At 33.4% G+C, this 15371-nt stretch overlaps 1 long non-coding RNA gene across 1 annotated transcript; it reads left to right on the top strand.

The window, feature by feature from the left end:
• Window positions 1-11799: 11799 nt before the first annotated feature.
• On the top strand, window positions 11800-14621 carry LOC128547118 (uncharacterized). Its single transcript, XR_008366323.1, has 2 exons — window positions 11800-12099; window positions 14179-14621. It is a non-coding gene; the product is annotated as an uncharacterized LOC128547118 (long non-coding RNA).
• The last annotated feature ends 750 nt before the right edge of the window (window positions 14622-15371 follow it).

Below are 15371 nucleotides of genomic sequence, written 5' to 3'. Positions count from 1 at the left end.
TCCAATTTAATGAATAAATCATTAAGTGTACACTGTACTTTTTGGTGAACTTCTGAATCTCTAATCAGTAATGGTATAGGGATTCTACAAACAAACCAAGTTTAATGCGATACTGGCTTGTGGTTTCTGATCAGTTGAAAAGTGAAAATGTTGAACAAATTCTTAACTCTACATTTGTATTTACACATCACCACAGTTGCAGTCAAAAATCCAAAGGTATATTGAATTATTTAATTTGTTTATTAACTTCTGTAAATCTATTTCAGTGACAAGCTTTAGGTAATCTGGCTCACATTTCTTTTTAAGAACTTTTTTTGTTTAGGTAGTGTGTTTTTTGTCCAGTCAACAACTTTTTGTAGAAAGATACTCTCCACTGGGACTTGAACCCAGACCTCTTCCCACATGCTGTAAGAAGCATTCTTACATTGAACTATGGAGAGAGAAACTAAATGTTGCAAAACTGGAAAATACAACATTATAGCATACTGATCTGTAATCCGTGCAGGCTGGTCAGGATCCATGCTGGTCTCAAAGCCACTATGTTGGTTTTCTCATGGCACTGCTCAAATATGCTTCCGTCCTTTAATAAATTGATGTTTTTTTCCCATTTTGGCGCATTTTCGCATGAGGACAGTATTTCACTGGTGACTTTTGTAATTTCAAAATAGCAGGATTAATCGCTTATAACGCCAAAGAAATAACAAGAAAATTATAACATAAGTGTTAGGGCATAAAAACTAAATGTTGCAAAACTGGAAAATACAACATTATAGCATACTGATCTGTAAGCAGAACAAGAGCTCGTAGAACATGAAATGCCCCCCTTGATGCATTCATAAATTGCACAAGGAAGAGAAATGATTTTGACACTGTTCTACTGTTCTGAGTCAATGTGACCTTTGACGTATTGACCTCAAAGGCTATAGGGGTCGTCTGCTGATCATGATTTAAGGTTTCGCGATCCTAGGCCCAAGCATTCTCAAGATCGTCCAGAAACTGTTTAACTCTCTCGGGTCACTGTGACCTTGACCTTTGACCTAAATATATTATATATCAATAGGGTCATCTGCTGGTCATGACTAACCTCTCTATCAACTTTCATGATCCTAGGCCCAAGACTTAGTGTTCTTGAGTTATTATTCTTAAACCTTTAAACTGTTTTGGGTAACTGTGATCTTTGACATACTGACCTCAAAATCAATAGGGGTTAACTATGGGCGGCGGTTACCGCCAAAATTAGTAAATATACAATCCATTCATAAACAAGTCAGTCAGTGCATAGCATTTCAACGCCGTCTAGTCTAAAACTCCATCCCGTCCAATAACTTTGCATTCAATGCATTGTATTTTGAAACCATTTAATACAAAACTTCATTCCATCCATCTAAACATGGAACGATGCATTGAAAAACTTTTTGCGATGCAATAATATGAAATCATCCAACAAAACATGACACCATGCAGCTCAATGTGAAGCCATTTAACACAACATGAGTACGTGCAGTGTAAAATGAAATGATTTATTACAACTTGACGCCGTCTAATGTATATTGAAACCGCTTTGTGTAATTAAGAGCGGTGTATTAAAACCTGATGCCATGCAGTGCAATGTGAAGACGTTTAACGCAACATGAGTTCGTGCAGTGTAAAATGAAACGATTCATTAAAGCTTGGCACCGTCTAATGCATACTGAAACCGTGTTGTGTGATTTGGAGCGGCGTATCAAAATTTGATGCCATGCAGCCAAATGTGAAGCCGTTTAACGAAAGACGAGTACGTGCATTGTAAAGGGTTAATAAAACTATCAGTTCATAAGTTTGACCTATTATATTTATAGATTCTGGATCAGTTTTACATAAGAATATCTTAAAATTTGTCCTTTAGACGGTGCCAAGCCGCTTAATGAATTAGACGGTGCCAAGCCGCTTAATGAATCGTTTCATTTTACCAAGCATTCTCAAGGTATCAAAATCTATAGGGGTCATCTACTGTAGGGGTGTAACGATACGCTAGTCTCACAATACAATGCATATCGTGATACAGATGCAATGATATGGTACGTTACATTGCGATACGCATTGAGCATGAAAAAGAAAAAACAAAGTTCCTACACTTGGAAAGTACTTGAAATTTTGTTTTACCTAAAGTTAAAGAAACTGTTATAAATGATACATTTGTTTAGTTACTATCCTTAACAATGATTTTATGAAAGTTTTCATACAATTTTTTTTTTACATTATTTTCTGTATCGTGAAACAAGTCTATGACACGATATGCGTATCGCCAGATTAAGGTATCGCGATACAGTGAATTGTGATATATCATTACACCCTTAATGTACTGGTCATGATGAACCTGTCATCATCTAGCCTTCATGGCTATTGGTACTTTGCGAAACGAAACGAAACGAAACGGAACGGAACGAGGGGCACTATATGGGGGAAATCAAATTTAAATAATAAAAATCAATATATAATATTTAATTACATGAACCTTGTATAAACATCAGTTGTGGAATGATGTATAATATCAAATGAAACTCCTGAAACGCAAAACATTAAGTATTAAACAGGTTTTGTCTTGTTTCGTTCCGTTACGCAAAGTACCATTACCCACACAGGTATTGGTACTTTGCGAAACGGAACGAAACGAGAAAATTTTAATCTACTTGCATGAAATATTTCAGGAATTCATATCTAATAATCGTTTATTTGTGTATGCATGTATAAATGTCGATCCTGGATCTGCAGGTTATCCTTTTAAGTATGAAGATTGCAGGAGAATTTGTATGTTCGAGAAGAGAATATTTTTTTGCATATTGTCTTGCAAGTAACTGCTTGTAATGAAATTTGGTTCCCATTAGCGACAACTTAACAAAGCAATAATCGGAAATTACTGCATCACAACGTAACTATGTACACCTACACACACATATATATATGAAATTTCGTGAAGTACATAGGCATGCAATATAGCCGGACATACCGAATAATCATTTATGTTTGTATGTTTATATAATTGCCGAGTCTGGATCTGCAAGTCGCCTTTTTATGTTTTGAGATTGTACGAGTATTTGTATGTTTGTGAAGGAAATACTTTTTGCATATTGTCTTGCATGTAACTGCGTGTAATAAAATTTGATTCTCCTTTTATCTTTTAGTTGTAGTTGTCAACATCTTTATAAAATACATTATATAAGTTATAACAAACTTTATCTTTTTATTTGTAACAGTAGTTGTCAGCATCTTTAATTACATAAAATATACATGTCTATAACAAACTTAGCCTTTCCTCCCTCGTTTCGTTCCGTTTCGCAAAGTACCAATACCCACACAGGTATTGGTACTTTGCGAAACGAAACGAAACGAGAAAAATTTAATTCATTTACATTAAGTATTTCAAAAATATCGGTAGACTCTTCCAAGGATAATCATTTATGTGTGTATGTATGTTGAACTGTCCGGCCTTGATTTGCAAATTAGCCTTTTACTTATGAAAAATTACAGGATTTGTTTGTTTGTGAAGGGAATACCTTTTGTACATTCGATCCATGCATGTAACTGCTTGTAATGAAATTTGGTTCTCCTATTTATCTTTTCAATTCTTACTTGTCCGCATCTTGAATTACATAATGCATATATAACCAAATAAACTTTTCCGATCTCGTTTCGTTCCGTTTCACAAAGTACCAATACCCACACAGGTATTGGTACTTTGCGAAACGAAACGGAACGAGACATTTTTGATTTATTTACATGAAATATTTCAGGAATTCATATCTATATATCGTTTATTGCTTGCATGTACAATAATGGTTGAGCCTGGATTTGTAGGTCGTTGTTTTTCAAATAATTGGCGACGACTTAACAAAGCTATAATCTGAAATTACTGGTTTCATGCAACACACTGTAACTATGTACATACCTACACATATACCTTCATAAAATACATGGACATGCAATATAGCCGGACATACCGAATAATTATTCATATTTGTATGTATGTATAATTGCCGAGTCTGGATCTGCAAGTCGCCTTTTTATGTTTTGAGATTATACGAGAATTTTTATGTTTTTGAAGGAAATATTTTTTGCATATTGTCTTGCATGTAACTGCGTGTAATAAAATTGGATTTTCTTTTTATCTTTTTATTTGTTACAGTAGTTGTCAGCATCTTTAATTACATAGATTATACATGTCTATAACAAACTTAGCATTTCCTCTCTCGTTTCGTTCCGTTTCGCAAAGTACCAATTCCCACACAGGTATTGGTACTTTGCGAAACGGAACGAAGCGAGAAAATTTTAATTCATTTTCATGAAGTATTTCAGAAGTATCGGTAGACTCTTCCACGCGTCAGATACTACATATTAACGACTGGTATTCGATAAGACAGATCAGTGAAACAGACTAAAATATCGGATAATCATTTATGTGTGTATGTATGTTTAACTGTCCAGCCTTGATCTGCAAATTATCCTTTTACATGTAAACATTACAGAATTTGTTCGTGAAGGGAATACCTTTTGCACATTTCCTTGCATGTAACTGCTTGTAATGAAATTTGGTTCTCCTTCTATTTATGTTTTAATTCTTAATTGTCAGCATCTTGAATTACATAATGCATATATAACCAAATTAGCTTTTCCGATCTCGTTTCGTTCCGTTTCGCAAAAAACCAATACCCACACAGGTATTGGTACTTTGCGAAACGAAACGGAACGAGAAATTTTTGATATATTTACATGAAATATTTCAGGAAGTCATATCTATATATCGTTTATTGCTTGCATGTACAATAATGGTTGAGCCTGGATTTGTAGGTCGTTGTTTTTTAAATAATTGGCGACGACTTAACAAAGCTATAATCTGAAATTACTGGTTTCATGCAACACACTATGTACATACCTACACATATACCTTCATAAAATACATGGACATGCAATATAGCCGGACATACCGAATAATTATTCATATTTGTATGTATGTATAATTACCGAGTCTGGATCTGCAAGTCGCCTTTTTATGTTTTGAGATTTGATATACGAGAATTTGTATGTTTGTGAAGGAAATACTTTTTGCATATTGTCTTGCATGTAACTGCGTGTAATAAAATTTGTTTCTCCTTTTATCTTTTTAGTTTTTACAGTAGTTGTAAGCATCTTTCAATACATAAATTATACATGCCTATAACAAACTTAGCCTTTCCTCTCCGGTTTCGTTCCGTTTCGCAAAGTACCAATACCCACACAGGTATTGGTACTTTGCGAAACGGAACGAAACCAGAGATAAAATGTTAATTGGTTAAACATAAATGTATAATATAATTAAAGATGCTGACAACTACAAATTAAAAGAAAATAGGAGAATCAAATTTTATTACACGCAGAACTTACATGCAAGGAAATATGCAAAAAGTATTCCCTTCGCAAACATTATTATCATTATTCCTTGAAGAAGGCATGTGGCTGAAACGTTGAAACTATAGTAAATTTTGAAATTGACAGCGTGTTTGGTCTTTATCTACTTCATTACTTCACAAACATACAAATTCTCCTATAATTCTAAAACCGGCATAACAAGAGCTGTCGGAGGACATCAACGCTCGACTATTCAACAGCCTTACCAATTGAATGAATACAAAAGTCAGAAAAGGGGCATAATATTGTAAAAATGGGAAACACAGTTATGAAACCTGCACAGTGCTTATCATCTCATGACAGGGGATATGTGTGTGAAGTTTCAATCCATTCCCATCAGTGGGTATTGAGATACCAGCTTCATTATAAGAATTTAAGCAAAAACTGCTAAGTCGAAAAAGGGGCATAATTTAAAAAAAATGCAAAGTAGAGTTATGGGATCTGCACAGTGCATGTCAGATCATGACAGATAGTGAACAAGTGTGTAAAGTTTCAATCCATTCCCATTAGTGGATACTGAGATACCAGTTTACATACAAAAACTTAACCAAAAACTGCTATGTGAAAAAGGGGCATTATTTTGAAAAAACGCAAAGTAGAGTTATGGGACCTGCTTATTGCATGTCAGATGATGACAGTGAACAAGTGTGTGAAGTTTCAATCCATTCCCATTAGTGGGTACTGAGATACCAGTTTACATACCAAACCTTAACCAAAAATTTCTAAGTCGAAAAAGGGGCATAATTTTGTAAAAAAGCAAAATAGAGTTATGGAACCTGTGCAGTGTAAGTCATTTTATCACAGTGAATACGTGTGTGAAGTTTAAATCCATTCCCACAAGTGGTTACTGAGATACCAGCTTATATACAAGAAAAAAGAACTTAACCAAATCGGAACGGACGCCGACGCACGGGCGAGTCCAATAGCTCTACTATTCTTTGAATAGTCGAGCTAAAAAAGCGACGTGCAGATCCAGGCTCGGCAATTATACATACATACAACCATAAATGATTAGCCGATATGTCCGGCTCTATAGCATGTCGAAGTATCTTATAAAGGTACATGTATCTATGAAGGTACGTAGGTTTGTGCAGTTATAGTGTGTTTTGGGGTACCAGTAATATCCTGTACGGTGTTGTTAAAAGCTCGACCATTCTTGTACATGCAAGCATAAACGATTATTAGATACGAATTCCTGAAATATATCATGAAAATATATTAAAATTTCTCATTCCGTAATCATTACCAACTATTAGTAACATCTCGAAACCAATAAAGCGAGACAGATCTACCTATCATAAAAATCAATAAAACCAATAATCCAATATCCTCGCTACCGGACGGATTCGTTGATTTCCGTACGAATTGTTGTTGTTGTAGTAACACGGGGGAAAATCAATATTTAACATCTTATGCAGTTTTGGACATTATCTGATGCATTTATAAGCGGGCAGTTTGCTAAACGATATATTTGAATTGAATGAAGTTTTGATAATTATTAAAGTGAAAATCGGAACAAGTCGAAAATTTATATAATACTTTATTAATTGTCAAATAAAAGTAATATTTAAGAATATGAATATGTTATTTAAAATATTTAGAAATCGTTACATTTCATACATAAAACACATAGATTTAGGACGGATTACACCAAACCGGAAGTGACTACTCAGTGTTACATGTGAAGTAGTCCAAAATGTAGTTCCATGCTATGGATGAAATCTGGTATAATGAGTGACATGAGGAGATGACAGTTAAATTTTTGGCTTATATGTATTGCTTATAGTATTGAGAATAGATCTAGACCATTTTCATTGTAAATTTCTTGGAATAAGTTTTATTCTTTGCGAAAAATGTCTACCTACGCGTAACTGCTAAACGGCTGTTTTCATGGGGGCATTTTTAGAGGGTGATGTTTCTCAGAACAGATTATTTTTCTTATATACAACATAACATGTCAATATTTTTCTATTTTTGATAAGAAGACATGTTATACTAAATGACCATATATGGTTTTCATATCATTGAAATGCTCTAAAGTGCTGAAGATGAGGTCTGAATGTTTTGTTATTAATATGAAATAAATAAGGAATTGAATTGGTAGAATGTAACCTTTACTTTCTTTTTAATACACGAAACATCATGCTAACGTATATCTATGTACAGAAAAGAAATATTTACGCACAAGAAACTGTCTGTAAATAAAACAAATATTCAAGAATATGAATATGTTATCTAAAATATTTAGAAATCGTATATACATCCTTTATACGCGCTTTCTTTCACATATTTATTATTATGAACATTAGAATATGAGCTTTTGATTCTAAAATATTTTCAAAATTCTAAACCATTAACGTTTCAGTCGATTTTCACCATAAAAGGTAATAAAAGCAGCAAATTCTCATGTATTTCCATAACATAAAGTTTGTCAGTAATTAAGTTTGAAGACTTCATAATAAATATAGCATTTTTTTTCAAGATATCTAAAAAGTATTTTTGTTGTCAAACGATCTGGAGGTCAGTCGCTTTAAAGAAGAAGAAGTATAGAAATAAGACATATACTTTTAAAAGGAAATGCTTAACCCTTTCCATGCTGGACACGATTGGTTCTTCCTTTGCAATCAGTGTAGATCATGATCACCTGCACATCCTTGCAGACTGACCATGAACGTCACTTTACTCAGTAAATATTTACGGAACAACAGTCTGTTAACGATGTGAATTTTAAATTTGTACTGATTCTTCCTACTGTCATACGATTCATGAAATAAGGGTAAAAATCGTAAAAACAAATTTCATGAAAGAAAGGGAAAAGACTATATAAAGACAGAAGAAAGTGAAAGACATATATTACAATGCAAAAACCATAAAACCATAAAAATACCTTTCACTTATAGTAAGTGGGGTAACCTATCTTTTATGACCCGCCTTGAAACAACACTGACCGGATCTTGTTTACCCCTAGGCAATATTGTAATACACAATGAAAGTCAAGGGCAATTTCAAGATATTTGTTACAGTTAAATCAAATAATAGATATCGCAATTTTTTTAAACGAATGATTAAAGAATGTACCAAAACATGCGTTAATTTAAGAATACAAAATAATATATATAAAGGAGGTTCGGAAAGAAGCATAATTATCAGTTCATGAAGGTTATCTTTCAAATTAAAGTTTGGTCATATTCTGAATAATACAAAATGATTTTTCTTTGTTTTTGTTGTTTAAAAATTATTTTTAAAATCCCATATGTAGAAAAAACGATGACTGCGTCGGAGATCTGACCCGGACCGCCGCGGCAATAAAAAGGTCTCTAGATCGTTCGACAAAAAAAAATAATATAGGTATCTGAAAATTAATAAATTAATCATCGTTTTATTTCTTAAGAATGCTTTGAAACTTAATTACTGACCGACTATATTTTATATAGTCACGGAAATACATGGGAAATAGTTGTTTTAAGTATATTTTGCGAAGAAAATTAAAAGCATTTGCATGTTTAATGCAAATTGAACTCTAAATTCTCCATAGCGTTATTTTATACGACATAGGATCTAGGTTTCAGCGTATTTGAGTTCAACAATTATTATTATTATTATTATTTTTTTCTGTCAATGTGAAGTTGCCTACAATTTATAGGCTCTGAGCTATAACAATTTGTACCGACAAAGTCAGACTAGCAGACGACAATATTTTCCGTAACAGTTTCCGAGTACTTACGGATAACGGCGGAAGAAGCCGGAATTTTTTAAGAAATGTTCACTGTACTCACTAAAATGCAAAAGGACCAAACAAATCATTATAAAATTTAAAACAAATTACACATAACGAAAATTGAATAATTTTTCTACATTTTTAGGGGTATCGAATTTTTGATTTTTTGCGGAAAATATCTCATTTTATCTGTTATATTTGAAAAAGTCAGTTTTTTTTTACACGTTTCCTACAGAGTCTATATGAACTGAAGTGGGTCTATTTAAAGTCAAAAAGGACCAACCAAATATTAAAATATTTTTTTTGAAAAAATATTCATAATATTCCGAATAAATTAAACTTTAATTTGTGGGGTATCGACTTTTTGATTTCCAAATAGAACTTTTTCTATTTAAGTTTAAGTATTTTTCCTTCTTTGTTTATATAGGCAAATTTATCGATTTTCCAATAGATCGATGTTACTAAAAGTTGGTAATGTATCATTTTTTCTCTCGTTTCGTTCCGTTTCGCAAAGTACCAATACCTGTGTGGGTATTGGTACTTTGCGAAACGGAACGAAACGAAAGAGAAAATTATAATTAAAATAATTAAATTTTATTACACGCAGTTACATGCAAGGAAATATGCAAAAAATATTCCCAAATTCTCCTATAATCTCAAAACATGAAAAGGCGACTTGCAGATCAAGGCTCGTCAATTATACATACATACAACCATAAATGATTATTCGATATGTCCGGCTCTATTGTTTGTAGAGGTATGTATATATAAAGGTACGTAGGTTTGTGCATAGGTATAGTGTGTTTTTATAGACCAGTAATTTCCTGTATGGTGTTGTTAAGCTGTCGCCAATTCCTGAAAAATAATGATTGCAGATCCAAGCTCGACCATTATTGTACATGCAAGCATAAACGATTATTAGATATGAATTCCTGAAATATTTCATGAAAATATATTAAAATTTCTCTTTCAGTTAAAATTTAATTGATTTATAATGATCTTTTTCTCTCTCGTTCCGTTCCGTTTCGCAAAGTACCAATACCTGTGTGGGTATTGGTACTTTGCGAAACGGAACGAAACGAAAGAGAAAATTATAATTAAAATTATTAAATCTTATTACACGCAGTTACATGCAAGGAAATATGAAAAAAAAATTCAAAATTCTCCTATAATTGATAAATTATACGATGTTTGCTGAAGTATAATTTCAATTTCATGAAATCACACTTAAGCACACAGATCTTAAAATTCGGTTATTAGACATGAATTCCTGAAATATTTCATGTAAATAAATCAAATTTTTCTCGTTTCGTTCCGTTTCGCAAAGTACCAATACCTGTGTAGGTATTGGTACTTTGCGAAACGGAACGAAACAAGACAAACTCTATTTCATTTCTTTATGTTTTCTTGTTTCGTTCCGTTTCGCAAAGTACCAATACCTGTGTGGGTATTGGTACTTTGCGAAACGGAACGAAACGAGAGAGGAAAGGCTAATTTGGTTATATATATGTATTATGTAATTAAAGATGCTGACAACTACAAATAAAAAAAAAAAGTTTGAAGGAGAATCAGATTTTATAACACGCAGTTACGTGCAAGGAAATATGCAAAAAGTATTTCCTTTACAAACATACAAACTGTCCTATTATCTCTAAACATAAAAAGGCGACTTGCAGATCCAGGCTCGGCAATTATACATGCATACAACCATAAGTGAGTATTTCATATGTCCGGCTCTATTGCATGTCAATGTATCTTTAAATGGTACATGTATCTATGAAGGTACATAGGTTATGTACATAGCTATAGTTGGTTCCATGGTACCAGTGATTTCCGGATATGGCTTTGTTAAGAAGTCGCCAATTACTTGAAAATAATGACTTGCAGATCCAGGCTTGACCATTATTGTACACGCAAACATAAACGGTTATTAGACATGAATTCCTGAAATATTTCATGTAAATAAATTAAATTTTTCTCGTTTCGTTCCGTTTCGCAAAGTACCAATACCTGTGTGGGTATTGGTACTTTGCGAAACGGAACGAAACAAGACAAACTCAACAGCCTGTTCCGACTTTGCACATCCGCTCTTCTCGCAAACTTTTAGTTTTTCGGAATATTTATTTTTACTCTTTTGTATGTTTCAGGGTTTGACCGACAATTCCAGAGATAAAAAAATGGAATATTTAAAGTGTCACCGCCGACGGAAATATCAACGATTTCCGAAAGGTGGCATACAGGCGACTTCTCCGCATATCGTCCTTGAGCGAAAAGTACTCATCCGATTTTACTGATTTTAATTTCGATAATGCATATTAGCATAAGTGTCTTACCTGTATAAATTCATATATGTAACTTGAAAACTTCGTCCATTATCATCTCGCAAAATTGTGGTCGGCGGCCGAAAATCGTAAAATCCGCGCTCCCGCCATAGAATCCGCCGAATTTCCGCCAACAGAATTTCACAATATGATATATTCCTATACATGGTTTTGTTGGTATTTAAAAATGCTACATTTTGGTGGTAAAAACATTACTATAACTCCAGTAGTTCGTCCGTGATTGAAGAAAAACGGAGAAGAAAGAAGATAAAATACTGTGAAACCAGGGTAGGGTAGCAAAAAATTAAAACTCTTGTTCAAATCAGCAACCAGTAGTAGAATAGTTTTGTCCTTGCTTCCAATTCTTTTGTTCCACACACTGATGACTAATATTTAAAACAGACATTGCAAATTTTATTAAGATGTGCCCTAGAAGGAACTTTTGCTATCCTTTAACTTGTGATAATAAATAATTCGGTTTCTATAAAACTTATGAACTTCCCTAAAAGTCCTATATATGTCCTACAGCATCCTCTCTATAATAAAGTAGTACTATTTTCAGGTCATGTTACAACGCGTTACAATGGTTTGTTGATTGGCAGTTGTAATGGGCGTGGTTACGTCGGATACATTGATGACGTAAGTAATTTTGCGTATTCAATACAGTATATTTCTACAGACAGCGTGCTATCATTTATTTATACCTTTATTGCATGACTGCGGCATTTTCCTTTGAAGTTTTGTGTTTTCTAAATTCTGGTATCGCCACGGTTAGCCGTGCTCTAAATTCCGTTGCACACAGGTATCGCTCACAGTTTTCTCTGTCTGGGATGTAGAACAATACACACAAATTAGCAAGTGTTGCTGTGATAAGGTATTGAAAATGATAAGCTATTTGAAATAATTTATTACTGTATTTCTGTAGTTTAGTTCTCTACATCTTGATTTAAAACTTGATTTTTTAAATAACATAAAACATAACTGCAAAAATGATTATGATATTCTGTTCAGTTTAAAAATTCAAATTACGTTTCTGGCAAAGCTTTACAATATGCTCTAGGTGTTAATTTCATTGATACATGAAAAGCTTGTTGATAAAATCAGCCACGTGGGGTTTGTTTACATTCCTTATTGCATGACTGCGGCATTTTCCTTTGAAGTTTTGTGTTTTCTAAATTCTGGTATCGCCACGGTTAGCCGTGCTCTAAATTCCGTTGCACACAGGTATCACTCACAGTTTTCTCTGTCTGGGATATAGAACGTTACAATACACACAAATTAGCAAGTGTTGCTGTGATATTAATGGTATTGAAAATGACAAGCTATTTGAAATAATTTATTACTTTATTTCTGTAGTTTAGTTCTCTACATCTTGATTTAAAACTTGATTTTTAAGTAATATAAAAATATAACTGCAAAAATGATTATGATATTCTAATCAGTTTAAAAATTCAAATTACGTTTCTGGCAAAGCTTTACAATATGCTCTAGGTGTTAATTCCATTGCTGCTTATCATGTTTGTTGATAGAATTCGCCACACATTCTCTATTTCTCCAGGGTTCATGACCTCGTTAGCGCCTCCCGACAAACTCAAATTTTTAGCAGTTAGTTTAAGTTTTTTTTTTAAACTTTATGTCACAACTTTTTGTTTTAAAAAATAATTGCACCAATTGATAAAAAATGTTTCAGTGTATATTTATGCACTTTTTATAACTTTTTTTCAGTAGTTTATTAAAATTTTTGAAAAAGGCATCTCTGATTGAAGCATGCATAATTTATATAACCTGCCCAGCGCCAACTTCTGGCTTTTATATGGCAGTTGGGAGTTTCTCATGAAATGTTTCTAAGGGAGGCTCAAGAGGGGAAATATCTTTAAATATTTTAAATTTAAGAGATTTAAAAAATGTGTTCTGTTCACTGTTTTTAATCATGCAATAAATCAGTTAGACAATACATACGCGTGTGTTACCGGCGAGTATCATCATGCTTGGGAGAATATCAGGGAACGTAATTTGATAGCAAACTCGCCTCTACGAGGCTCGTTTGCTACCCAAATTACGTTCCCTGAGATTCCCCCGCGCATGATGATACCAGCCGGTAACACACTTTTATGTATTGTCTAACTTATACGTAACGAGTATAGAATCCATTTAAGTTTTGATTTATATTCGTGTAAAGTAGAGAATAAAATTTTCAGCATATAAAAGAAACCAACACGAATGTGGATGAAAGCTAAAGCAGTTTTACTTATGTCAGTTTTGCACAATCAGTTATATTATAGAAACTTCTGTACACTTTATGAAAGTTTTTGCACAGCTAAATGTGTTACAGACATTTTGCACGTTTATATAATTTTTTACACAGTTAAATACGTTTTGTAGTCAATTTTGCACAATCAGATTATGTTTTAGACACTGTGGTACAAGTACGTTGTATAGACATACATATGTATTCTTAAAGACAATTTACGTTAACAATTAAATATGTTATAGACAATTGTCACATTTGTTTACGTTAAATACATATTTTTACAGTTGAAAAGAAACAGACACCTTTTACAGTCTAATACGTTATAACGACGTTATACAGATGTTTTACAGTCGTCAAATATGTCATGAGAGATTTTACTACTGTCAAATACACAATGATTTTGTTTCATTACTGTTCAAATATTTAACTTTATGAGCAGAAGTTACATTTCAGTTCTTTAATTTCAGTTCCGTCTGTACAGATGTTTAGTTGAAGGAGCCGGAAAGAGTAACTACAATGCGCTAGGGAACGGAGGGATGGATGCAGCGGGCACAGCCCTTAATATGCCATAAATTCTTGGACAGTCAAATGTTGAGATTGTTTACAGCAGGGGCTTTTGAATGCAAAGGGACGCAAATATTGCCCGTCATGAAATGATGAGATTTATTAGGCTGTAATGCATTGTAAATAAGCATTTGAAGACATTTATTTTTCTAAGGCTCCTGAAGACATTTTAAAAACAATATTAGGCTGCTGGAGATGAAAGCCTTAAGAAAAAACATTGCTTTTGCGCATTCAACTCTTTACCTCTGTGGAATTGTTTTGATCAGTTCTTGCGACTGATGGACAGAAATTGTGATGTCATTATTTTTCATTCATATGTAAAACAATAAATCGTATTTATATATCAGGTGTGTTCGTTTTATTATTAAATGATAAATCGTTCTTCCAGAACTTGATTAGAATATAAGACAGAGTTCTGAATGATTATCGATTTTAAGGGTCCTGTTCGAGAGCAAACTTGTTTTCAGTTTCAGATCCCGTTCATTTCGTATGATACCGTTTGAGTAAAATGTAAATGAATTAATTTCTTTATCAAGAATTATGTTCTAATCATATCTTGAACAGTTAACGTTGACATCTTCTGTTGGCTATCGCTCTGTTAAGTCATCAAATCTTTATTCATTTTCGGGATGTTGATGTGCGAGTGAATATCTCTCATGAAATATTGGTGTCAGAACTACGGATCTTGTGTCATATGTCAGGTATTGGTGAAGATGTGGAACACATACTTTTTGCAAACACCCAGCAGTGATTATCTCCCCTAGCACTAAATCACAAATACCACGTGACCATGAAAATCACATGACCATTAGAGAGAAATTCAAATATCATTCTCTTAGATTTGATTTTATTAGTTCGTTCACCCAGGCACATTTCAGTACCTATAACGAAAACGCTAAATCAAACCGAGTCTGCTATTATTTAAACGATTCTGCACAAAAGCGGTCTCAGGGAGCCTTGAGACGTCCGCAAAAGACGCCCCATACTTTGACCCGGAACAGGCAACAGTTGTTCTTTGGTCCTAATTCCCATCATGATGTTGATTAAATGTAATTGAGAGTTCCACCTGAGTCGATGTGATAGGGCGTCAGGATTG

Source organism: Mercenaria mercenaria, chromosome 12 (assembly GCF_021730395.1).
Source record: "Mercenaria mercenaria strain notata chromosome 12, MADL_Memer_1, whole genome shotgun sequence".
Classification (NCBI taxonomy): domain Eukaryota; kingdom Metazoa; phylum Mollusca; class Bivalvia; order Venerida; family Veneridae; genus Mercenaria; species Mercenaria mercenaria.
The sequence above is the reverse complement of the archived record's forward strand: the minus strand, read 5'-3'. Positions and strand labels throughout refer to the sequence as shown.